Source organism: Mauremys mutica, chromosome 12 (assembly GCF_020497125.1).
Source record: "Mauremys mutica isolate MM-2020 ecotype Southern chromosome 12, ASM2049712v1, whole genome shotgun sequence".
Lineage (NCBI taxonomy): Eukaryota > Metazoa > Chordata > Testudines > Geoemydidae > Mauremys > Mauremys mutica.
Genome location: NC_059083.1, coordinates 24,057,861 through 24,081,844, shown reverse-complemented (window position 1 = coordinate 24,081,844; position 23,984 = coordinate 24,057,861).

Below are 23,984 nucleotides of genomic sequence, written 5' to 3'. Positions count from 1 at the left end.
GGGACTCAGCACACTGCTGCGTGGACAGGCGTAACGGAAAGCCCAAAGAATCAAATGGATGCTCATGGAGGGAGGGAGGGTGGGGGACTGAGGATGCAAGCTATCCCACAGTTCCTGCAGTCTCCGAAAAGCATATTGCATTCTTGGACTGAGCTCCAAATGGCTGTAGTGTCATTAACACATTTGTCCCACGGTGGTTCAGGGCATAGCTCGTCAATTTACCCGCCTCACCCACCCCCAGAAGTAAAAGGGAAAAAAATCCTCTCTTGACTCTTTTAAATGTCACCCTATGTCTACTGAAAGCTACTGGTAGACGCGATGCTGCAGCATTCAATGGTAGCATCCTTGCCCTCCCCTCTCAGGGGTGGCTGATGGTGCAATATGGCTGATATCCATTGTCATCATCAGCCTTTTGACAGATGGTGCAGTGCAAAAAGGATTGGTATCTGTCATCATCAGCCTGTGAGTGCTCCTGGCTAGCCTTCCAGTGAGGTTGGCTGGGGGTGCCTGGGTAAAAAACTCTTGATCATTTCTGGCAGATGGTGCAGTATGACTGGTAACAGTCTTCATCACAGCAACAGGGGCCTGAGCTCCATCAGCCCCTGCCCTTCATGTGTAAAGAAAAGATTCTGTTCTGCCTGGACTATCATAGCAGCGGGATCCTGGGCTCCTCTCCCCCACACTGCTTAATGTCCTGTCTGGACTATCATAGTAGCTGGAGACTCAGCTCTCCATGAAAGGACCCTGGGCTCCATCCATGTCCCTGACCAACCCTTACCCTATTTCATACAGAAACAAACACAAACCGAGAGGCAGAAGATTGTGTCTGAATTTCAGCAAGTGCAGCAGTTCCTGGAGGAACAAGAGCGACTCCTGCTGGCCCAGCTGGAGAAGCTGGATGAGGAGATTGTGAGGATCCAGAATGAAAATGTCAGTAAACTCTCCGAGCAGATTTCCCGTCTGAGTGAGCTGATCAATGAGATGGAGGGGAAGTGTCAGAAGCCAGCGAGTGAATTCCTGCAGGTGAGACTGAATGAGAAACATAAGTGGGTGCTCCAGGACAGCCAGCTCTCCCCCTCAGTACTACCCACCGTCAGCCCTGCCGATCAACTCCTCCCCCTTCTTCCAGCACCATCTGCCTGCTGCAATCAGCTGTTCCACTGTGCGCAGGAGATGCTGCGGGGGAGGGGGAGGAGCAGGGAGGGAGTGTGCTCATGTTAGGATTCCCTCCCCACTTTGAACTCTGGGGGACAGATGTGGGGACCCACATGAAAGACCCCCTAATCTTATATTTCCATCATCTTAGGTTAAAAACTTCCCCAAGGCACAAATTCCTTTGCTTGTCCTTGCTGCCACCACCAAGTGATTTAAACAAAAATTCAGAGATGGGTCACTTGGAATCCCTATTCCCCCAAAATATCCCCCCAAGCCCCTTCACCCCCTTTCCTGGGGAGGTTTGAGAATAATATACCAACCAATTGCCTTTAATGTAAGTACAGACCAGACACTTATCTTTAGGACACTAAAATCAATCGGGTTCTTTAAAGAAGAACTTTATTATAAAGAAAAAAGTACAAGAATCACACCCGCAAATCAGGATAGAAGGTAACGTTACAGGGTAATAAAAAGATTTCAAATACAGAGGACTCCCCTCTGGACTCAGCTTCACAGTTAGAAAAACAGGAATAAAACTACCTCTTAGCTTAGGGAAAATTCACAAGCAAAACAAAAAAATAACAATCTAGTAATCTTAGATGGATCATTTCAGGTAGGTTTTCAGGAGATGTTGTCCCTGCTTGGTCTATCTCTCTATCAGGAGAGGGAACAAACAAACAGAGCCCAAACAAAACCTCCCGCAACCCACCAGATTTGAAAGTAGCTTCTTTCCTTATCGGTCCTTCTGGTCAGGAGCCAACCAGGTTATCTGAGCTTCTTAACCCCTTAGAGGTAAAGCGATTCAGTACAGCTGCAGGGAGGTATTTTATGTGACTCTTTCCTTTACATTTATGGCAGCTCACAAGAGGAGGTGAGGAAGAGACAGGGTGGAGGCTGAGTGGGAGGAGGAAGAGTTGGGCTGGGGTGTGGCATTGGGGAAAGGTTTGGAGTGGAGGTGGGGCCTGGGGTTGAGCGCCCCCAGGGACAATTGGAAACCGGCACTCATCATTAGAAACATGCCAGACCCCCACAGAGGGAGGAGCGGACTGCTGAATCATAAGCACTGGAGTCCAGCAGTCGGAGATCTCAGTGTAACTCGGCATGTGCATTGCTGACCTCTGAGTGAGTATTATTCTTAGCAGAGTCACAGAGATATGAAAGATGGAAAAGCCCCATTAGCTCAGGGAATCAATGGCCCTGGGGCCTGGGCAGGGTCTCTTCCCCCATACTTCCTAAATCCCTTCCCTGGAATCCCCTGTGTGTGTGTGTCAGAGAGGACTGAAATTCTTTTGTCTCTCTCTCCTCTAGGATGTCAGAACCACCTTGAGCAGGTATGTGGCTCCCTCGCACTCCACAATGCTGGGAAAGAGCTTGATGATGAGGGTAGCACCGCATCTCCCCGGGGCTCTACAGCAAAATGTGTGGGGAGATCACGTGTTGGATACAAATCTTTCTGCTCAGCTCCATCCTGGGGTGCTCACTCTTGTACAGAAGACTCTGGAATTCTCTAGTCAGTGGGAAGGACTGACCTCAAGTATTTTCTAGAGATGTGACATCCCTGGGGGACTGGCTGCCTCAGGATAGTGGAGATGGACTATGGGCCTGTCACTGCTGGGGCACTGGTCACTATTCAGCCCAGGGCAGTAGTTTTCAAGAGCCTTTCTCCATCTGAGGGCTGTTTGGAGACCTGTGAGAAATGAGCTGGGGAAGGGGTAGTTGGTGTCTCAGTCTAGTTCCTAGAGGCAGATTTCTACAGCACTTCACCTGGGAACCTCCTGACCCTCAGAGCATGGAGGCCAAGGAGCGAATTGGCCATGAAGACTCATTTCCCCTTTTGTCCCCAGAGCTGGTCTCTGCAGACCTGAGTTGAAGAATATTAATGACCTTTGAACAGAAGGTTGCTTGGCCCTGGGCTGTGTTGCATCTGCTCTGAGGCTGGGAGAAGTCGAGGAATTCTAACTCCAGGCCCATTAGAGCAGCGACTCACTAGCCAGAACTTATAATGAGTCACACAGTAAAATACAAGCACGTAAAATTGTTTCCCTCCAGGTGTGAGAAGGGGAAGTTCCAGCAGCCAGAGGAGATTTCTCCTGAACTGGAAGAGCGAGTCAGTGGTTTCTCCCAGAAAACGATTGTGCTAATGGAGATTCTGGGGAAGTTCAAAGGTACTTAGAAGGGATCTAGGAATGGAAATTGGGATGCGCCTCTGAGAAGAGAATGGTGCTGATCAATTGGTTCACACTTAGATGATGCTGATAAATTAAGAAATGACTCAAAGACTTTAAGGCCAGAAGGGACCATCATGATCATCCAGTCTGACCTCCTGCACATTGCAAGCCACAGAATCTCACCCACCCACTCCTGCAATCGACCCCTAACCTCTGGCCAAGTTACTGAAGTCTGTAAATCATTATTTTAAAACTTCAAGTGTAAACTGGTTGAGCACTCAGCAGTGCAGCGCCGGGAATTAGCTTTCCTGCTCCAGAGCGCCCACTGCTGGCCAGTCTCTCTCCTGCTTCAGGCCCCTCCATGTTCCTCCTGGACCCCAGTGCCTCTTACCTTGGGGTGCTGCCCACAGCAGTACCCCCACACTCTGCGTGTCCTCTCCCAGGGGCATCCCAACCCTCTATACCCACCTTGCCTCAGTGGTTACTGCCAGTGATCTAGCCCCCTTTCTCTGGGGCAGCCTGCCGTCCGCAATGTCCACTCATCATTAGCAAAGGGGTTGGACCTACTGCCTTTCTAGCCCTAGTACCATCCCTGGCCCTTAACAAGGCCTCAGCCTGGGGACTTGCCAGGCCGGAGCTCCCCAGCTCTGCCTGCCCCGCCCCAGCCCTGCTCTGTGTAAGGTACCTTGTGCTCTGCTCCCAGGCAGCCCTGCAGTGAAACTCTTGCCTGCCTAGCTCCCAGCCCTATGATCAGGGCCAGTTGTGGCCTAATTGGGTGTGGCCCTAGCTGTGGCTGCCTCCCCAGTCAGCCGACCTCAGCTGCTTTTCACCTTTTACCTCCTTTTATCCAGGAACAGGGTAACTTTTATTAGTTGTCCCCCGACATTAGTGGGTTTCTGAGGTCCTGTAGATCCTCCCCTTAGGCTGAGGGGGGGGGGGTTCCTTTAGCATTGGGCGGGCTTCCACCCGCTCAGTTTCCCAGAAACCCAATAGATACACAAGTTACAGATAATCCACCATTGACTCTAGTTTAAATCTGCAACTGACCCATGCCCCACGCTACAGAGGAAGGAAGGAAAAAAATGCCCAGGCTCTCTGTCAATCTGACTTGGGGGGAAATCCCTTCCCCACCCCAGATATGATGGTCAGTTGGATACCGAGCATTTTGGCAAGACCCAATAGCCAGACACGTGGCAAAGAACTCTCTATAGCTCAGAGCCCTCCCTGTCTACTGCCCCATCACCAGCCATGGGGCACATTTCTCAAAGGTGGATCCAGCCCATCACTGAGCTCTGGTCCCGTTTGCAGCTAGTTTGGGCCAAATGGGCTGTAGGGAAGGAGAAATCCTCTCCCCCACGATCAGGGATCCCTCCAGCACAGGGGCCTCTGGTGCCTCCTCCCCAGCAACTGTAGGCACAAGGCGTGTTCCTGAGAGGGCTGGGAATGGGGTGGGGGTGGTGAGGGTGGGTGGAAGAGGGAGGCGGTGGATGAGGGATAGAGGGAGGTGGGCAGTGTAAAGCTGGGCCTGTGACACTCTGCACGCTGGGCAAGACACACGGGGGCCATTGTCACATAATTATAAAACAGTTTCAGAGTGGGGACGCTGTTATAAATATGAAAGTCTGAAATCTCACCTCTCTTCTCTTTTCTCCCCCAAGACACTCTGCCATCTGAATTGGAGAGAAAAAGGGGAGGATCATTTGGAGCACACAGACAGGGTGAGTCTGCAGGTGAAGATTGCCTTTAAATTGTGAGAACATTCCAGAGAAAACATCTTCATGAGATTGTAGCTAAAGTTACCAACCAAACTGACAGCGACCATGACACACACAGCCCTAAAAATAACACATTAAATGGTAAGGAGATCCAGGGGCCCATATCTCCCCCCACAACACACACACACTTTTAAAGGTGGGATGACCAGGACACTTTTCAGCATGGGCATAGTTTGGGGGAAGAGGGCCACATTGCCTTGGGCAGGGGTGGAGCATGGCAGGCAGTGTCTGTGCTTAGGGCAGGGCAGCTGAGCAGCTCCTCTCTGTGTAGTGCAGCCCCTGGCCACAGCACCAATCTCTCCCTGGTGCTGGCTTCCCTCAATGGCGCCACCCCTGCTCCTCTTTCCCTGAGGCCCTGGCCAGGCCAGAAGCCAGAACCAGGCTGCCATCCAGGGACTGCACTGGGAAGCCCTGGATCCTCCACCTGCCCAGGGTGGTGCACCCAGGGGAGTGGGGACATGGGCTGGGGACTGCTGCCAAAGGCCCATGGACCCATGTCCAGGGCAGGTGGAGTGTCAGGGGCTCTCCATAGCGGGCAAGTCTCCCAGCCTGGCCAGGGGGCAGGGCCTCGGGCAGGGCCACGGAGGGGGCGGGGACACACAAACAGTCCTGACACCACCCTTAGTGCTGAGTTCATCCCCATTCTGATGAACAGAAACACTCTAAACTGAGTCACACGTGAACAGAGCTCCCTGCCACATCCCTCTGCTTCACCCCGGTCAGGGCCGGCTCTAGACCCCAGCGTGCCAAGCGCGCGCTTGGGGCGGCATGCCGCCGGGAGGGCGGCAGGTGGCTCCGGTGGACCTCCCGCAGGCACGTCTGTGGATGCTCTACTGGAGCCGCAGGACCAGCGGACCCTCTGCAGGCACGTCTGCAGGAGGTCCACTGGAGCCGCGGGACTGGCGACCGCCAGAGCGCCCCCCGCGGTGTGCCGCCCTGCTTGGGGCAGTGCAATTACTAGAGCCGCCCCTGACCCCGGTGCAGGGGTCTCCCCATCGCTCTTCTCCAACATCCTGCCTTTCCTCTGGGCAGGGCTGGGCTCTCCCATTGGAGCCACTCCCTGCTTCCTGGATTGGGGAGATGCTCTTCCTGTGAGACTGGCAGCTGCTCCTTTCGCTCTAGGCTGGAGATGGTGCTACCCCACCCAGAACCACCTCCTACTCTCTGGTCTTAAGTGGCTGCACCTTCCTCTCTGTTTCCTGGCCTGGGAGTGGAGGCTGCATTAGGGGAGGGAGCTTCCCTCAGGGGTTTAAAGCTGGTACCTGCCACTTCTGCTCCCTCAATAAAAACTTCTGACGCCTTCCTGGCTGTGTCTATGCTGCTGGGAATGGGGCAACACCAGCAGCGGGATGTGGGAGCTGAAGCTTCTGTGATAAATGAGAAACTAATGAAGTGGGACCTGTTACAAAGACTGAGGAGCTGTAGTGACATCTCTGCTCAGTCTCAGGGCTGGTCTACACTGGGTGGGGGTGGGGGTGGGGGGGTCGATCTGAGATACGCAACTTCAGCTACGTGAATAGCGTAGCTGAAGTCAAAGTATCTTAGATCGATTTACCTCTCGTCCTCACGGCGCTGGAACGACGTCCGCGGCTCCCCCTGTCGACTCCGCTACCGCCGTTCATGCTGGAGGAGCGCTTTCGAGGATCGATATATTGCATCTCAATCGATACGGAAGGTAGTCTAGACGTACCCTCAGGAGTCCAGGACAGAGGCAGTTCCCTGGGATCCAGGACTGTCCCAGCCTGAACGGGGCTGCTGGGGAGCGTGAGAAATGGCCCCAGACTCCCCCAGGGCCGAGCTCTGCCCCTAACGCTCTGATTCTCTCTCCAGTGAATGTGACTCTGGATCCAGACACGGCTCATCCCGAACTCGTCCTGTCTGAGGATCGGAAAAGTGTGAGATGGGGAGACACACAGCAGCGACTGCCCAACAACCCTGAGAGATTTGACACTTGGCCCTGTGTGCTGGGCTGTGAGGGATTCACCTCGGGGAGACATTGCTGGGAGGTGAAGGTGGAGGTGGGGGATGGGCGATACTGGGCTGTGGGGGTGGCCAGAGAGGCTGTGGAGAGGAAGGGATGGATCAGCCCTAGCCCTGACGGGGGGATCTGGGCTGTGGGGCGGTTGGGGGATCAGTTCCAGGCTCTCACCTCCCCTGAGACCCCCCTGAGCCGGGTCCCCAGCAGGATCCGGGTTTGTCTGGACTGTGACCGGGGGCAGGTGACATTTATCGATGCTGGTGACGAGGCCCCGATCTTCACTTTCCCGCCGGGCTCCGTCCCTGGGGGGAGAATCCGACCCTGGCTCTGTGTGTGGAACAGAGACACCCGGCTCCGACTATGTCCCTGAGACACAGAGCTGAGGCAGGAACCGGAAATCAGCCTCTCTAGCCACACACCCCAGTCTCTATGACTGTGGAGGACTCCCATCTACCCAGCCTCTGGCTCCTCATCTGTATGGCCCCTGGAAGCACCTCCACCTCCCTGTCTGCAGCCTCAGGAATGGGGGGAGGAGGGGGAAGAACCCCTGGGGCTACAGGAGGGGCCCTGAGGGGCAGAGGTGGGGGCTGGGCAGGGGGTAGCACTAACAGCCGGGCAGGGGGCAGGCGGAGGTGGGGGTGGCAGGGACACAGCATGTATCAATCGGGTTGGGGGGTTGGGGAGAAGCAGCAGCAGCCAGGAGCGTTTTGTACAGATCTGTGTTCTTAGATCTCACTGGGGGCTCCCAGCCAGGGATCAGCACGAGGGGAAGGGATAAGATCAGGGAAAGAAGGGAGCAGCCGAGGGGGATGATCTGTGAGAGGGAGGAGAGACACAGGGAAATAAAGAGGGATGGAAAGTGAGACTAGAACAATGATGAATAGAAAAGGACAGTACGAAAGGAAAGGGAACGTGAGCGGGATGGGGAGATTTATTACACGTTACTGAAAGTGAGACTGTAACTCATTAATTCCCTATATTAATCCCTGGCCACTGGTGCTATTTTAGTGCCATAGAGAAAACTGTTCTCAGTAGCTGGGGATCTCCTGGCCGTGCTGTGGTTATTAAAGTTCCTTCTTAGCTCCTTTTACTTTGCTACTTTCCAGCTACTTACTGTAAATAAAACATTACAAACAATTCTTCGTGTTTGTTCCACTTTAATGTCCCAGTTGTAGGTGCTGGGGGAGCGTCATGGGATTTGCTTCTCAACTTGGTTGTGTCCCCCCAGCAACCACAGGGAATATTGCATCCAGGGCCGGCTCCAGGAACCAGCAAAGGAAGCAGGTGCCTGGGGCGGCCAACAGAAAGCGGCGGCAGTGCATCAGTTGTCGGGCCAGCACGTCCGGATCGGCAGCAGCAGCTCAATCTGCCCACATCAGTGTTCGGCGGCAATTCTGCAGCGGGTCCTTCACTTGCTGTCTTCCTCTTCGGCGGCAGCTCAATCGTGTTCTTCCTGTTTTTCTTTTTTTTTTTCACCGATTGGGGTGACAAAAAATCTGGAGCCAGCATTGATTGCACCTGTAGGAAGAGAGTTTGGGTTTTACTGTGTGATGTGTCACTAACCAGCCTGTGCTCTGCCTCTGTCCTGTGCACACCCATGTCAATCAGGAATTGCTCAGCTGTGCTCTTTGGAGCAGTGACTGCTTGCACGGGGGGCAATCCATGCAGGGACTCAGGTGTTGCAGTGCTGAGAATCACAGTGAGTAACTTTCAGGCAGTGAGAAAATCACAGGGACAGCAGCACTGTGACCCTCAGAGCTGAGTCAGGGGCCTAAACTCCCTAGACAATGCCAGGGCTACACAGGCACCTTACAATGCGATTTACAAAAGCCACCTCAGTAGGTGGGGAGCCTTGTAAGTTAGCCAATGACAGATGCCGACAAGGGGGGAAGGGGTGTCCTAAGTTACACCCCTCTCACGGATAGGTGCCTAAATCTGGGCTGCAGAGGGGTGTGTCTCTCTGCTTAGCAATCCACAAACAGGAACCCACCGTCTGACGTCCGGGGCCTCCAGTCACGGCAGCTGCCAGTGCCTGGTAGCGATGGCGGCTGGGAGCCCCAGGCCCTTTGAAATCACCCCAGCAGGCTGCAGGGCTCCTAGGCGCAGGCACTGGATGGGCACAGTGACACATTAGGGGAAGAAAAAGTTCTAGACCCCGGCAGGAACCATACTGAGCAGGGGTGGGGAGAAGCAGCCCTGGACACTGGCTGCTGGGTGGGGGCAGGGGAAGTCCCGGACCGCGACAAAAGCCATGCAGGGTGGGTGGGAGAAGCCCTGGACCACAGCAGGAGCCACACTGGGTGCGGGGAAGAAGCAGCCCATGACCCTGGCAGAAGATGGGCTGACGCCCCACCCCCACGGAGCTGGCCTGAGCCCCTCCATCTCCTGTGCCCCCTGCGTGGAGCCCAAACTACTCATCTTGGTATCTCCATTTCCCCCCTCACCACACAGCCATGAAGAGATTCAGCCTAAGAGGCAGGGTCAGCATTAGCCCCATTTGGCAGGTGGGATCTAGGGTACATAGAGGTGAAGTGACTTTCCCAAGACTAAGCAGTGAGTCAGTGGCAGAGCAGAGAACCAAACTCAGGACACCTGAGCCCCAGGCCTGTGCTTGAACCACTAGACCACCCTTCCTACCTGAGCAGGGGCAACCTCCTCCGTGGGCACTAGACAGAGCCCCCAGGAGGTGGGGAGCAGAGAGAGATGAGAAAAAGGACATGGGTGGGAAGCAAGAAGGGGGAAACATTGGGAAGGTGGGGAGCAAGGACTTAGAAAAGAAACAAGAGGGAGGGAAAGGGGCAGGGAGTGGAGAAAAGAGGAAGGGAGCGAGGAAAGACTCCCCACTACTTGTGAGTCCCATCCACCTTCTTCCCACAGCCATCAGTGGCCCTCAGCCGTCAGTGGCCCTCAGCTCCAGGTGCTAAGCTGGGGTGAGCCACAGAGTGAACACAGTGTCTTTACACAGGGGTGTCAGTGAAGGCAGCTTGTAGCTGAGTGTAATGATTTTAACAGACTGTAATTCATGGTCATGTAATGCTGTAGTTCATTACTATTTTAATAATGACATTGCTGTGATACCAGTGATAGACACACATTCAATAACTAGAATATGAAGGAAGTGTGTGTATAAATATGCTGGAAATTGCCATTTTGGACGGGGAGACTGAGCCAAACACACACACCTCATCCTTAAAGCAGGAGGGGCAGAAAGGAGTTGGCAGTGGGCAGGAGGGTTAGAAGATGCTCAGGGGAGGGGATCTAGGGGGCAGGGCAGGGGAGGAAGTGGTGGTGTGTGGCGAAGTGGGGGCTTGGCCTTTGGGAAGGGGGCAGAGTCGAGAAGGCGCACCCACTGGCAAAACCAAAATTCAGCACCTATGGTGTGTGGGGCGATATCAGCAGTGGCGGCGAAGGCAGCCGGGGGGCATATGGAAGGCCTGGCCATGCCGGAAGAGCGCGCCCAGCAGCACAGCCGGCAGCTCGCTGGGCACCAGCCAGCACAGGCTCTGCTCGAATGTCAGGTGGACGGGTCCACATGGGCGTGGCTTGTGCATGTGGGCACCAGTGGGGGCCCATTGACTGTTCTGCCCTGGGGCCCGGAATTGCTGTTGTTGGGCCTGGGGGGACTGTGCTCATGTCCTGCTTGGGTCCCACAGCCCAGCTCTGTGCGTTCCCATAGCTTGTCCTCTGTGTCCATTTCCCTTTCTGTTCACTGTGCTGTGTTAGATCAACGATGACACTCATTTAGGGGATTCCCTTGGGTAACAGAGAGATTTATGGTCTGAATTCTCACTGGCACAGCACTGCCAACCCCAGGCATTTAAAATTCTTAAATCAGGCCAGCTCCTCAAAATCATGAGATTTAATTATAATAAATAGTAACTATTAGTATTATTTTATTTGCCTTTCGGTTTCTCAGAGCTTTAGACTGCACTCAGGGCCCCCACATGGGGTGTATGTGTGGAGAGAAGGATACACTTTACCAAGGCCGGAGACCCTGGGGCCCAGCCCAGGCTGCAACCCCCATTACCATGTGTGAGAGGTGGCCTGAGTTACAAGTTTGTACAGGGCCCAAAAAAATTATGCTTGAGCCCTGACTGCACTGGGGTGACATTTTTATTTTTTTTTCTGCCACAAAGAGAGCTAGATACAAAAACAATAGCTAGAAAACAAAAGCTGAGAGTCTCACCTCCTCACATGCTTCCAGGAGCTGGGGCTTCATCAAACACACCAAATATCACAAGACTCATGATAAAATTATGACAGTTGGTGATGCTGCAGCCCCTTTCCACTGAGCCAAAGCAGGGTTAGTGTAAATGAGAATCGGGTCTTGAAAACACTGATTCCAGCTTAACCCAGCTTTTAGCTCTGAGAGTTTATTATCACAAGGCTTGGAAGAATTAGCTTTTATTCATAAATGTTGGCAAACGTTGCTTTTGCTGTCTACACACAGACCAATGAATAAAATATTTCAATTGATACTAAATGATAATTGGAGATACACGAAGTAAGAACAAGGCTGCTTGAGAACTTATTTGTGTTTGATTGAAGGACAGTGACTCTGCATCTTTTGACAGGTGATGCGACCATCTGTGTTTTCATGGTTATAAAGCTTCAACTTTTTTAATCTCGGTGTCTAGTGACATTAAATCATTGGGGTCTGACTTGCTATTGACGCATCCCCCCTAATTTCCCGCAACTGTGAAAACTGAAATTGAGAACAATTGGAAGGAAATGCTAAACCCCAAATTTATGCAAGTGTGAAAATTTAACTCAATAAATATTCCAAAAATGCTTAAAACTAGCTGCAGTACTAGCTGTGTGTGTGTGTATATATATATATATATATATATATATATATATATATATATTTCTTCTTCTTGGTAGTCCATCGATCCGATGATGACAAATCTGTGCAGATCATCTATTGTTGGTCTCATGATGTGCCCTCTGATGACTGTACAAGCCAATTCTAGAGGTGCACATTTAGCTGCAGATGGTGCATGGGAAGTTCGCGGTCAGTGGATTGTGCGCTGCTGATGCTCTGTGACGTCGTTCACGTGCCTCTTGTAGACGCCGGCAGCGGTCTTCCTCGAAGGCGATGCAGGTATTTCTAACTGTTGCACGCCACTGTGTTCTGTCGCTGGCGGCGTCCTCAAGGTCCCTGGGTTTGATACTGCTATACTGCAGATTGGCTTTGATGGTGTCCTTGTAACGTTTCCGTGGACGACCTATATGCCGGATGTCCTGGGAGAGCTCACCATACAGAAGCTGGCGGGGGATTCTGTTGGCATCCATGCGGCTGACATGACCGGTCCAACGTAGCTGTGACTTCATGATCATCATTTCGATGCTTGTCATCTGGGCTCTCTTGAGGACCTCGAGATTGGGCACTTTGTCTTGCCAGCGGATCTTCATGATGTTGCGGAGGCAGCGCATGTGGAATGCTTCGAGCTGCTTGATATGATGCCTATATAGTGTCCATGTTTCGCACCCGTACAAAAGAGATGAGAGAACAACAGCTCTGTACACAAGCAGTTTTGTTGACATCCGGATATTGTGGTGGTTTAAAACTTTGACACGCAGACAGCCAAGTGCCTGGCTTGCTTTGGATATTCGTGCGTTGATCTCATTATCCAGTGATCCATCACTAGATATGACACTACCCAGGTATTTAAAGTTCTCCACTACTTTAAGTTGAGTGCCATCAATGGAGATACTCGGGACAGAAGCATTTGACCCTGGTGCAGGTTGATGAAGAACTTCTGTCTTTCCGAGGCTGATAGTTAGTCCGAAGAGTTGCGAGGCCTCAGCAAACTTGTTGACAATGTGCTGAAGATCATTTTCAGTGTGAGCCATGAGGGCACAGTCGTCGGCAAAGAGTGCCTCAAGAAGGAGTTTCTGCACTGTCTTAGTCTTTGCATTCAGGCTACGGAGGTCAAAAAGTGAACCATCGTGCCGGTATTTCAAGTATATACCTCGGTCCAGATCTTTCATTGCATGGTTAAGGACGCATGCAAAGAACAGGTTAAATAGGACAGGAGCAAGAACACATCCTTGTTTCACGCCATTGGTGATGTTGAAGGGGGCTGATGTGGCTCCAGCAGACAATACTTCGCCTGTCATGCTGTCATGAAAAAGGCGTATAATCTGAACAAATTTTCTTGGGCAGCCAAGTCGTGTTAGAATGGTCCAAAGGGCTTCCCTGTTGATGGTATCAAACGCCTTTGTCAAATCTATGAAGACAGCATACAGGTGCATATTCTGTTCAATGCACTTCTCTTGTATTTGTCTGACAGCAAACACCATGTCGACTGTGCTCCGGCCAGGTCGGAAACCACATTGACTTTCAGGTAGATTTGCCTCAGAAATACTGGCTATTAGGCGGTTCAAGATGATGCGGGCGATGATCTTCCCACCAACGGAGAGGAGGGATATGCCTCTATAATTTCCACATTCTGCTTTGCTGCCTTTGTTCTTGAAAAGAGACACAATAGTAGCATCGCGGAGGTCCTGTGGTATGTTTTCATCCTCCCAGATACTGATGATCACTCTGTGGAATGCTGCTAGTGCTGCTGGACCTGCTGCTTTGTATATCTCTGCTGGTATCCCATCTTTTCCAGGAGCTTTTCCTGAACTCATCTGGCTAACAGCTTTCTTAATCTCATCTATAGTGGGCGGGAAGTCAAGATCTGTCAGAGCAGGTTGTTGTGGAATTTCATTGAGGACATTATTATTCACGGTTGATGGTCTATTGAGAAGGTTGCTAAAGTGTTCTCGCCATCTTTCGTTGATGCCTTCTTTATCTTTAATCAGTGTTGTGTTGTCTGATGAGAGCAATGGGGTGATCCTTGATTTAGAAGGGGTGTATGGGGTGGCCAGGGAGGGGTAGTACCTCTGATGGGGGGACTTGTCTTACCCCTTCGGGGGTGGTCCGTCCACTTTGGTCCCCACCTGTCACTCAGCTCTCACTTGTGGCTCCAAGTAGCTGCAGCATGCACAGTGGCCACACCCCGGGCAACTGCTTCGACAGGCCGGCTAAACCAGGTGAGTGTAACTGATGGGACTCAAACCCTCAGTGAATTAGGGATATGCCTACCCTGCATGCAACGTCAGCTCCGGCGGACTGGGTGAAAGAGATCACTAAGATCCAACAGCCAAGAAGGCGGTTCTGCAACGCTTTGTGGACAGCGAAGGGCTTGATGAGGCACGAAAGACGTCAAGGCCATCCACTGCAACTAAAGAAGTTACCAGTCGTGACAATTTTTCGTACCATTGGTGTCTGGCTTCTAAGGTCGAGAGAGTGGGATTGCTCCCGTGCAACGGCTCTACCACTTAAAAAGCTTTCACGCACAGGTCCTGTGCAAATCATCAAACATCATCATCATACCACCCAAGTCCTGCGGCGATGGGGGAGGGGCAAAGCGACAGGTGGAGGTTACCACTGGGAGTCGTAGTCCCAATCCTGCACGCAGGTGGCCTGTGGATAGGTGGTCGTCCAGCTCTGTACCTGGGGCAGCAGAGTTGCCCGGCAGCATCCCAGGCGTCTGAGCAGCCCTCTTCAGGACAGCACTGCTCACCCTAGTAAGGGAGGGGCCTAGAAAAGGTGGCCTAAAAATTGCCTGCCCTGCAACAACTGGCCAGCAAGCCGTGGCTGGCAGTTTAACCCAACCTGCGGCCGAAACCAAAAGAAAAATTTGAGGAAACTTACAATTGGTGTATGGAATGTTCGTACCCTCGTGATCGAGAAGCTGTTGCAAGACCTGAGAGAAGGACAGCTCTCATTGCTCGAGAACTAGCCCGCTACAACATCGATATAGCGGCATTAAGTGAAACAAGATTGCCTGGAGAAGGTTCCTTGAGCGAACCAGGAAGTGGTTACACCTTCTTCTGGAAGGGTAAGACTGAGATAGAGGACAGAATACATGGAGTTGGTCTGGCAATAAAAACCTCATTGATGCATCAACTCCCAGACCTTCCAGTGGGTATCAATGAAAGATTGATGAAACTACGCTTCCCACTAAATGCCAAACGTCATGCCACCATCATCAGTGCATATGCACCCACTCTAACATGCTCTGACAACTCAAAGGAACAATACTATGAAGATCTTGACAGACTGATCAAGGCCACACCTGTAACAGACAAACTACTCCTACTTGGAGATTTCAATGCCCGAGTCGGGGCTGACAGCGAGAACTGGAAAGGAGTAACCGGGCCACATGGTGTAGGCAAAATGAACAGCAATGGACTACTCCTTTTGAGCCTTTGTTCTGAAAATGACCTGACCATTACCAACACTCTGTTCCGACAAGCGGACAAATACAAAACGACGTGGATGCACCCTAGGTTCAAACAGTGGCATCTGATAGATTATGCCATTGTCAGAAGGCGAGACATCCGAGACATACTGGTCACCAGAGTAATGCGAGGCGCAGAGTGCTGGACAGATCACAGATTAGTCAGGATGTCTCTTCAACTTCACATCGCTCCCTCTCGGCACAAACGCCCTAAGCATGTGCGACCTGCTTTCAACATAGCCAAACTGAAGGATGCTCAGTGTTTCAACAATTTCCAGAGGAGTCTTGATGACAAACTGACATCCCACGGACAATTGATCGGTACTGTAACCGAAAAGTGGGACCAGTTCAAGCAGATAGTGACTGACACAGCAATAACATCTCTTGGACCAAAGAAAAGAACACATCAGGATTGGTTTGATGAGAACCAAGAAGAAATATGCTCAGCACTGGAAGTAAAGAGAAAAGCCTTTATCGAATGGCAGAATGACCCCTCCTCAGTCTCTAAACGGGACCATTTCAAGCACCTTCAGAGCAAAACACAGAAAGACCTCCGTCAGATACAAGACAACTGGTGGGAGAGCAAAGCCAAAGAAATTGAGCACTATGCTGAGACTCACAACTCAAAGATGTTCTTCAGTGCTATTAAGACTGTCTATATATATATATAAATTCTGCCAAGCCTGACTATTCTTCCTTAGACACACACACTCTGCTCCTTCAAGGGCACGAGGATAGGGGGATGCCCCCCAGGCACAGGCCCTGGGGTCACATGTCACACAAACGTCTTCAGGCTGCAATGTTCCCGGGAGCTCCTCCCCGCCCAGCAGCAGCCGAGTCAGTCCCAGGAAGGGAAACACCCGGCGGCTGCTGCAGGAGCTGCCAAGGCAGAGCACGGCCGGCCTCACGCGGCTTCTCGCGTGCAGCGAATGTTGCCTGTTCTGGGGCTGCCCCTGGGGGCGGGGCTTCTGCCTTTTCTATTGGTTTTTAATTTCCCCCCTGAGAGCGTGATTGGCTCACGGTTACCCAATCAGCTTTAAAAAAAGCTTTAAAGGCTCATTACTGCGCCTGAGCGATTTTTGGTTTCGTTTTCGTGGTCACTCTGCTGCTACTGGTCCCCTTCCTTGCGCCTCCTGCAGCACCACGTGGCTGTTGCGAGCGCCTGGCTTGGGTGCAGGGACCTTGACTTACTCGTAAGGGGGGTGGGGGGGCTGCTGGCTGCTTCCCTCCTGCCCCCACCACCCCGTGGCTGCGCCTGGCTCACTGCAGGGGGATTTCTGGTTTGGAGGCCGGGTGTGTGTGTGTGTGTGAATAGTTGTAGCTGCAACGGGGAAGCTTCGATTTACCTGCCCTTGCCCTGTGCACCAGTCAGGGGGCAGCTGCGGGGAGGGGAACTCCCACGCTGTGTGGGGGAGGGGCTGGCGAAGGTTGCAGCAGAGTTTGAGGGGGTTGCAGGGGATTGGCCTGGCTGGGATGGGGGAGGGTGGCGCTACAGGGCTGGTTTAGGGGAGGGGAGTGCCACCCACTGTCCTGTGCTAATTTTTGGTCAGTCTTTGGTTATCTGGGGTGCACTAGCCCAGGGGTAGGGTCTATTGCGGGGGTCTGCTACAGGTATGTAATGGCTGTACCTCGGGTTGGCCCTCCTGCTTCAAAAAAATATATAATTAGAAGTTTTGCTCTTTATATTGGTCTGTCTTTCTCTTGGTGTTGGTTGGTGGGTCCTGATGGGCACATTGGACTGGCGGGGGAGGGGAGGCTGAGAGAGGCAAGGTGGATGCTGGCAGTGGGGGCTTCTGGGGGGCACAGAAAGGTGTTGCTTGAGGGGAACCCCAGAGTGTATGAGGGGAGGTATTTGAATGCAGAATGAGGAGGGGGTGCTGGCACTAGCAGTGTGGGGCATGTATGGTGGGGGACTTGGTCCAGGGTGGTGGGGTGCATGGGGCCCTATCTGGGGCAGAGTGGGGTGGAGGCATGGTGGTCTGGCTCTGGCCATGTGGGGTGCATTGTGGGGGCCCTGGCTAGGGCAGTTGGTGCGCAAGGCTTTTGTTTTGGGTTTTTATTGGGATTTTTTTCACCATCAGTGCTGGTACATCACCCCCACCACTAACCTGCCCCTACATTCCTGACATCAGCAAAGTGAAACTACCCTGTTACGCTGCCCAGACGGACCTGGAAGCTGTTCTCTGCGACCAAGTCCATGGCAGCCACCGAGGGGGCGGATCTCCTCCCGGAGCCCCTGCTACACAACCCCCAGCTCCGTGTGCAGGTGGCGGAGTCCCCCGCGGTGCGCCAGAGGTTGGTCCTGGCAGAAGCTACCAGGGTCGGAGACCTCCTGGATTACGACCAGGGAGACTGGCTGGATCCCGTGACGCTCGCTCAGCATTTGGGGCTCTCCAGACGTTGTACTCCCCGGCGCGTACTACAGGAGGTGAAGGCCGCTTTGCCGCCCGCTGCTTGGGCCTACCTCGACCAGGTCCTGCACACGGGCACACCCCGACCGCCCCCGACCCCAAGCCCTCCGGACCTCCACATCGGGCCCCTGCCCCGTGGACCCAACCGGCCGCCCTGCCCCTTCTCCGCAAGCCGGCTGCCCGATCTGCAGCCGGTCCACTTCCAAACCGTGCGAAGGAAGCATCTCTACGCGCTCGTGCTCCACACCCTTCACTTCCTCACCCTCGTGTCCTGCCCCGACACCAAGTGGCGGGACCTCCTGCCACCTCTGGAGGGTGAGGAGCCCTGGTGGGCCAGCCTGTACTCCACCCTGGTCCTGAGGCCCGCCGGGGATATTAGTGGGTGGTTCCTTCATGGGACCATGAGCACGGGAGTGTACTTGGCGCGGTTGACCCCTGTCCCAGACACCTGCCCCTTCTGCGGCGTGAGGGAGACCCTGGCACACGTTTACTTAGTGTTCTAGCTTGCAGCCCCTATGCCGGCTCCTCCCCAATATCCTGTTGCATTTCTAGCTAAGCTTTTCCCCTCACCTCCTTCTCCATGCACTCCCTATCCGTGGCCCCACACAACCAGGGAGAGGAGGTTGGCCAATGGAGACTCCTATGACTGTGGGGCTTGTTTCCGATCCCTTGTCCGTTCACGTACCTGGGCAGAGTTCCTCTGGGCAGCATCCACTGGCTCCGTTGACGCCTTTGAGGAGCAGTGGGCGCTGTCCGGGGTTCCCTGCTCGGTGTCCCCGTCAGGCTCCCTTCTTATGACCCTCTGACTGCACTCCTGTCCCTGTTCTTTTATTAGTTGTCCCCTGAAATCAGTTGGGTTTTTGAGATCCTGTAGATCCTCCCCTTAGCCTGGGGAGGGGGGGGGTATCCTTTAGCAGTGGAAACCGGAAACCCAATAGGTACACTGCCCAGAGGGAGCCATGGCTGCAAAGAACCTCGGGGAAAGTCTCCAGGAGGAAGCGACATGTCCCGTCTGTCTGGAGTATTTCACAGAACCTGTCAGTGTGGAGTGTGGGCACAATTTCTGCCAGGCCTGCATCAGCCAGTGCTGGGAGGGATCTGATACAGCCGCCTCCTGCCCTCAGTGCAGAGAAACTGCAAGAGAGAAATCTCAGGCCCAACAGGCAGCTGGCAAATCTAGAAATAGCCAAAGGGCTGAGTTTACAGGCAGCAAAAAGAGCAGGAGGGGTTGGGGTGTGTGGGGAACACCAGGAGACTCTGAAACTGCTCTGTGAAGAGGATCAAATCCCCATCTGTCTGGTGTGTGACAGAGCTCACACAGTGGTTCCTATACAGAAAGCTACCCAGGAGTACCAGGTAGGGAATAGCTGTCAAATTTAATGGGTAATAACTTTGGATTTTAGGTACAAGGTTCATTTCACTGGAAGTTGCTTGTTACGTGTGTATCTGCATCATTCAGCTCTCTAAAGCCTTCACTGAAGGGGAGATACTACTGAAAAATAAATGATCTGGCACAGTGGCAAGAAGGGCAAAAAATAGTTTTGAAAGGTACCTGACATGGGAGACTCTTATCTGAGATGCTGAATCCTTGTCAAAACTAGCTTCCACTGGTGAAATAAGGGAACTTTTTTACCATAGGTGCAGACTGTGTGGGTCCTGCTGATCAGTGCCTCCCCAGGCCTGTTAAGCTCAGCTGTGGGGGCTGTGTGGGGGAGGAGTAAGGAGTGGTGCTTCGGGGGATGGGGCAGAATGGGATGAATAGAATTGGGGTAGGGCCTTGGGGAAAGGGGTGGAGTGGGGGCAGGGCCTGGGCAGAGCCAGGTGTCTAGCCCCTGGCACATTGGAAAGTTGGCACCTGTGCTTTTTACAGAACTGAAGCTGTTAAATGATCAGTGAGGCTTGAATCACAAGAGCTGCAGGCTGGTCTAGCTGAGAGTGCTGCCTTCAGGCTGGAGATGGAGAAGTTACAAGCTGTTGATTAGAGGGATGGATAGCTCAGTGGTCTGAGCATTGGCCTGCTTAAAGCTAGGGTTGTGAGTTCAATCTCTGAGGTGGCCACTTAGGAGTCTGGGGATTGGTCCTGCTTTGAGCAGGGGGTTGGACTAGATGACTGCCTGATGTCCCTTCCAACCCAATAGTCTATGAAATCAAACACTCTGTGTTACTGATTTGTATCATAGAACTTATTAGTTTTATTTGGATCACAGTCCCCACATCCCCCAAATGAGATCTGGGCCCTGCATAAAACACGAGGGACAATGTTGTAGACTAGACAAGACAAAACAAAGAGTGGGGAAGGGAAACTGAGGCACAGAGAGAGCAGTGACTTGTCCAAGGTCACGCAGCAGGTCAGTGGCAGAATTGGGAATACAACCAAGGTATTTGAAGGCCCAGTCCTGTGCCCAAACCACTAAACCAGGCTGCCAGGCCCACAACAGCACTGAGCAGTGATGAAGTGCAGCCATTAGGAAGGAAAGACTCTTTGATAAACACCCCAGGCCCAGCAGGGAGATGAGGTTTCTCACTGGGATCTGAATTCCCTTTTTGGTCCATGAAGGGTTAAACCCAGATGCAGGCCTGCACTAGAGGAGATCACTGGGCTAAATGCTGCATTGACCCTGAGCACCTTGAGCCCGCACACAAAAGGGCTCCAGACAGCTCAGCTCCATGCCAAGTACCACTGGGATTACACTGGATTGTAGCAAAACTAACCCCTGGGCGGTGCTGACCTGTTCCATGTTGTACGTGGGCAAGGACCAGCTACAGTGGTTCCATGAGTCCCATAATGCAGCCTCTTCCCATCTCTCAGGATCCGCAGCTTCTGTGATCTTTCCAGGGACTGGGACGGTAGGTAGCTACCCAGAAGGCATTGCTGCTGCTGAGTGTGTTCAGGACAGCACTAGGGGAAAGCCCAACTGTTCTTACCACAAATCAGCCTGTCTCATGGGGCTTGGCCCTAATGCTTAGACCAGGTCTGTCCAACCAGTGCAATCCCCAGGGCTTCAGGGCAGGAATTCAATGGGGACTTGGCTCCTGAGAGAATCCCAGCCCATATTTTGAGCCTGGGTGGTCTCTGGGATTTCTGTCTCTTTGTTAATTTAGTCTTCTGAAAACCACATTAATTGAGTTACCACCATGTGACTCCAGTTTTATGTTATGTACTGCACTACTAATGAATTAATCAATACCAATCAGCCTCGGATAATTGAGATCTCTCTTTAATTACTGAAAACACTGAACCTGAATTGGTAATAATTCAGACTATGATACACTCCCAGTCTCCAGTGTCAGATTTCATTTCCCAGGTGGCTCTCATGTCATCAGCTGATTAGGACCAACAGTCACCTTGGGTTTGGGAGGAAAAACATCCCCCTACACACCCTTCTGAACCCTCAGAATGAAACCTCCCAATCATCTCTTTTTCTACAGGAGAAAATCCAGGCCCAATTGAAGACTGAGGGAAGAGAGAGAAAAGCTCCTGGGATTTAAAGAGACTGGAGAGGGGAAAAGCCGGGAGTATTTGGTAGGTGCCTCTTGTTATTAACCTGTGAAGACTTGTGGTGAGAGGTCTGTTTGTAGTCAGATTCCTCTGTGGTCTTGGTGAATGTGGGTATGTCTGTGTTTCTCCATGATCATGGATTTTCTGGGTTAGGTTCATGAGCAGAACCTAAACTTTCATTTCAGTGAATGAGTTAAATTCTAGCCCTTGTGGCTTTCTCTGTGTCTGTGTCATTTCTTGCATTGTTGAATTATTTGATCTTTTTTTTTTTTTGCCATGGAACTTCTCTCTGTGTAATGCTGAGTCCTGTCTCATGCTGCTCAGGATCTCTGTGCTCAGAGGCCATTGATAATGCAATGTCATAACCACATCAGCCATGGAAGCATCCCTTTTCAGAGACATTGGGGAGGAGTGAGAAAGGGGTGAGAGAATCCTCTCCCAGGAACCACAGGGTAGATTCCAGTTTCAGAAATCTTAGGGTTTGCAAAGAAGTTCTCCCTCCTGCACACTCAGTGAAAGGACCCCCCCCCCCCAGGCTGCCTCCATGTCCCTGACCAGCCCTTTCCCTGTTGTTATCCTTCATTTAGATTGCATATACCCCTGTAATTACATTTTCATTGTATATTTCTTTGCAATGAAATAACCCATTAAACATAGATGAAACTTTGCGGGATGCAAATAAAGAAGTGGCCACCTTCCATGCCAGGGGTGAACCCTGTGGAGTTGTGACCCAGACTTTGAAAACCGCTGCTTTAAATCATGTCTCTTCAGAACCCCACCACACCACTTCAGCTCTGGGAATAATTGTTGGGCTGTGTGTGGGCCAGCTGCTGGAGGGAACATGACACATGCTGTGCTAATGGTTTACACAAGTATTTGCTAATCATCAGTAGAACATTTGCAATCAGTACTCTGGTCTCCTGTTGCTGGCTCTGAGGTGGTGTAACTGTTAACAACAGGAGAACCAATGAACAGATACTTGACACTTTCAGCTGAGGCAAGGGGGTGAGTAGCTAAGACCTGGGCAGTCCATTGGGAGACCCTGATTCTATTCCCCATTTTGATTTCAGTGACTTTGTGCAACTTCTGTTAACTTATTAGCAGAATGGGCTGCAAAGGCATCCAATTTTAGTATATGTGCTGCCAAAGCCTAGAAGGCAACCAAAGTCCTAGGTTGCCTACTAGGCCTGGGAATACGAAGTCATGGACAGTCATAAGGGCTGGGAGGTGCCTGCGCACACAAATAACACGCAGTAGAAGTGAGATGATTTGTACTCATGGCCTCTAGCTTGTTTCACTCTCCCCCAGCCCTTATTTTTTGTCCGTGTTGTTGGAGAGCATCCCCACTCTCCCATCCCACTGTTCCACTAAACAGTCTGGGAACTGTTTCATTGGCACAGTCAGCTGCAAGTGACGTGGGAGGAGGGATTCATGTCTCCAGCCTCCACCTCAGCCCCTGGAGGCCACTTCTGTTGGCCAAACATAACTGCATGTTGCACGTGTCTGACTGATAACTGCAATTCGCAGGCAATACTTTCACCAGCAACAAAAACCCAGCAGCAGTGAGATCCTCTGCCAGAGCCCCTGAACCAGAGCTGACGGCATCTGGACACCATGAAGCAGCAAGGCTGGTTAGAAGCAAGTTTACAGCCGTGTAACCAGTTTGTCTTGCCTAATGGTAACGATGTGTCTCATCACTGTGGGAGTCAGGATCTGTAACAATATTGTATCTGGTTGCTCTTGAAGTGACCAGCTGCTTCCCCAGCAGCATCTCCCTCCAGTATGTCTTTCCCATCTCAGTTGCAGCTTCTTTTCTGGTTCCAAAAGGCCACTCCCCAGATTCCCTATTGAATCTGGTCTCAGATCCACTCTGCCACAACAGAGTCCTGGCTGCAGTGCCCAGCCACAGGAAACAGCAGCAGAATGAAGGCGTGTGACTGATGGCTACAGATCTCCAGCCATGCGTTCTCCAGGAAATCAAGGAGCAGTGCCAGCCTTGCCCTTAAGGAAAATAATTTCAGCTCACAGCATCCAGCTGCAAGAACATACAAATTCCACAGTATAATGCATTAAATAGCTGCCACATTGTATCCAGCTTTACAGCAGCCCCTGTAACAAGCCACATCCCTGGCAAACACTCCTTTCTCACCACAGCTGGATTTTGATGTCTGGTCCCAGGTGGCAGCTCCCCAGACTCTCCCAGGCCCCCTCTGTCTGTCCCCAGATCCCCTCCTGCAGCCAGACAGGAGAAGTGGCCTGAGAGCCTTGGGGACAGGAGATCTCTGGTTAGCCCATCCCCTGTACAGCGCAGGAGCCCCAGTGCTCCAACACAATAGGCACTGCTCAGCCCTAGGACTCAGCTGCAGAAAACCACAGCAGGGGGATTGCTCAACTCTGTGACTCAGCGATGCCACCAGGACATGTCTGAGCAAGTGTGTTATAGGCACATGGGCTAAGGCTATAAAACGGGGGATGGTGGCATCATGCTTTTGCCTTTCTCCTCCCCCATCTATGCTGGAAGCAACAAAAATGCTGATAAGACAAAAACTTCAACTGAGGAGATTGGTCCAGGCTTAAAGGTGAAGCCTGTGTATTGAGACCTGTAACATCCAGTGGGGTGAGAAAATTGCTTGAGCTAAATATTGCCTAGTGTAGTGAGGTTTAGGATTTAGATCATATGTTTATCTTTTATTTTCCTTGC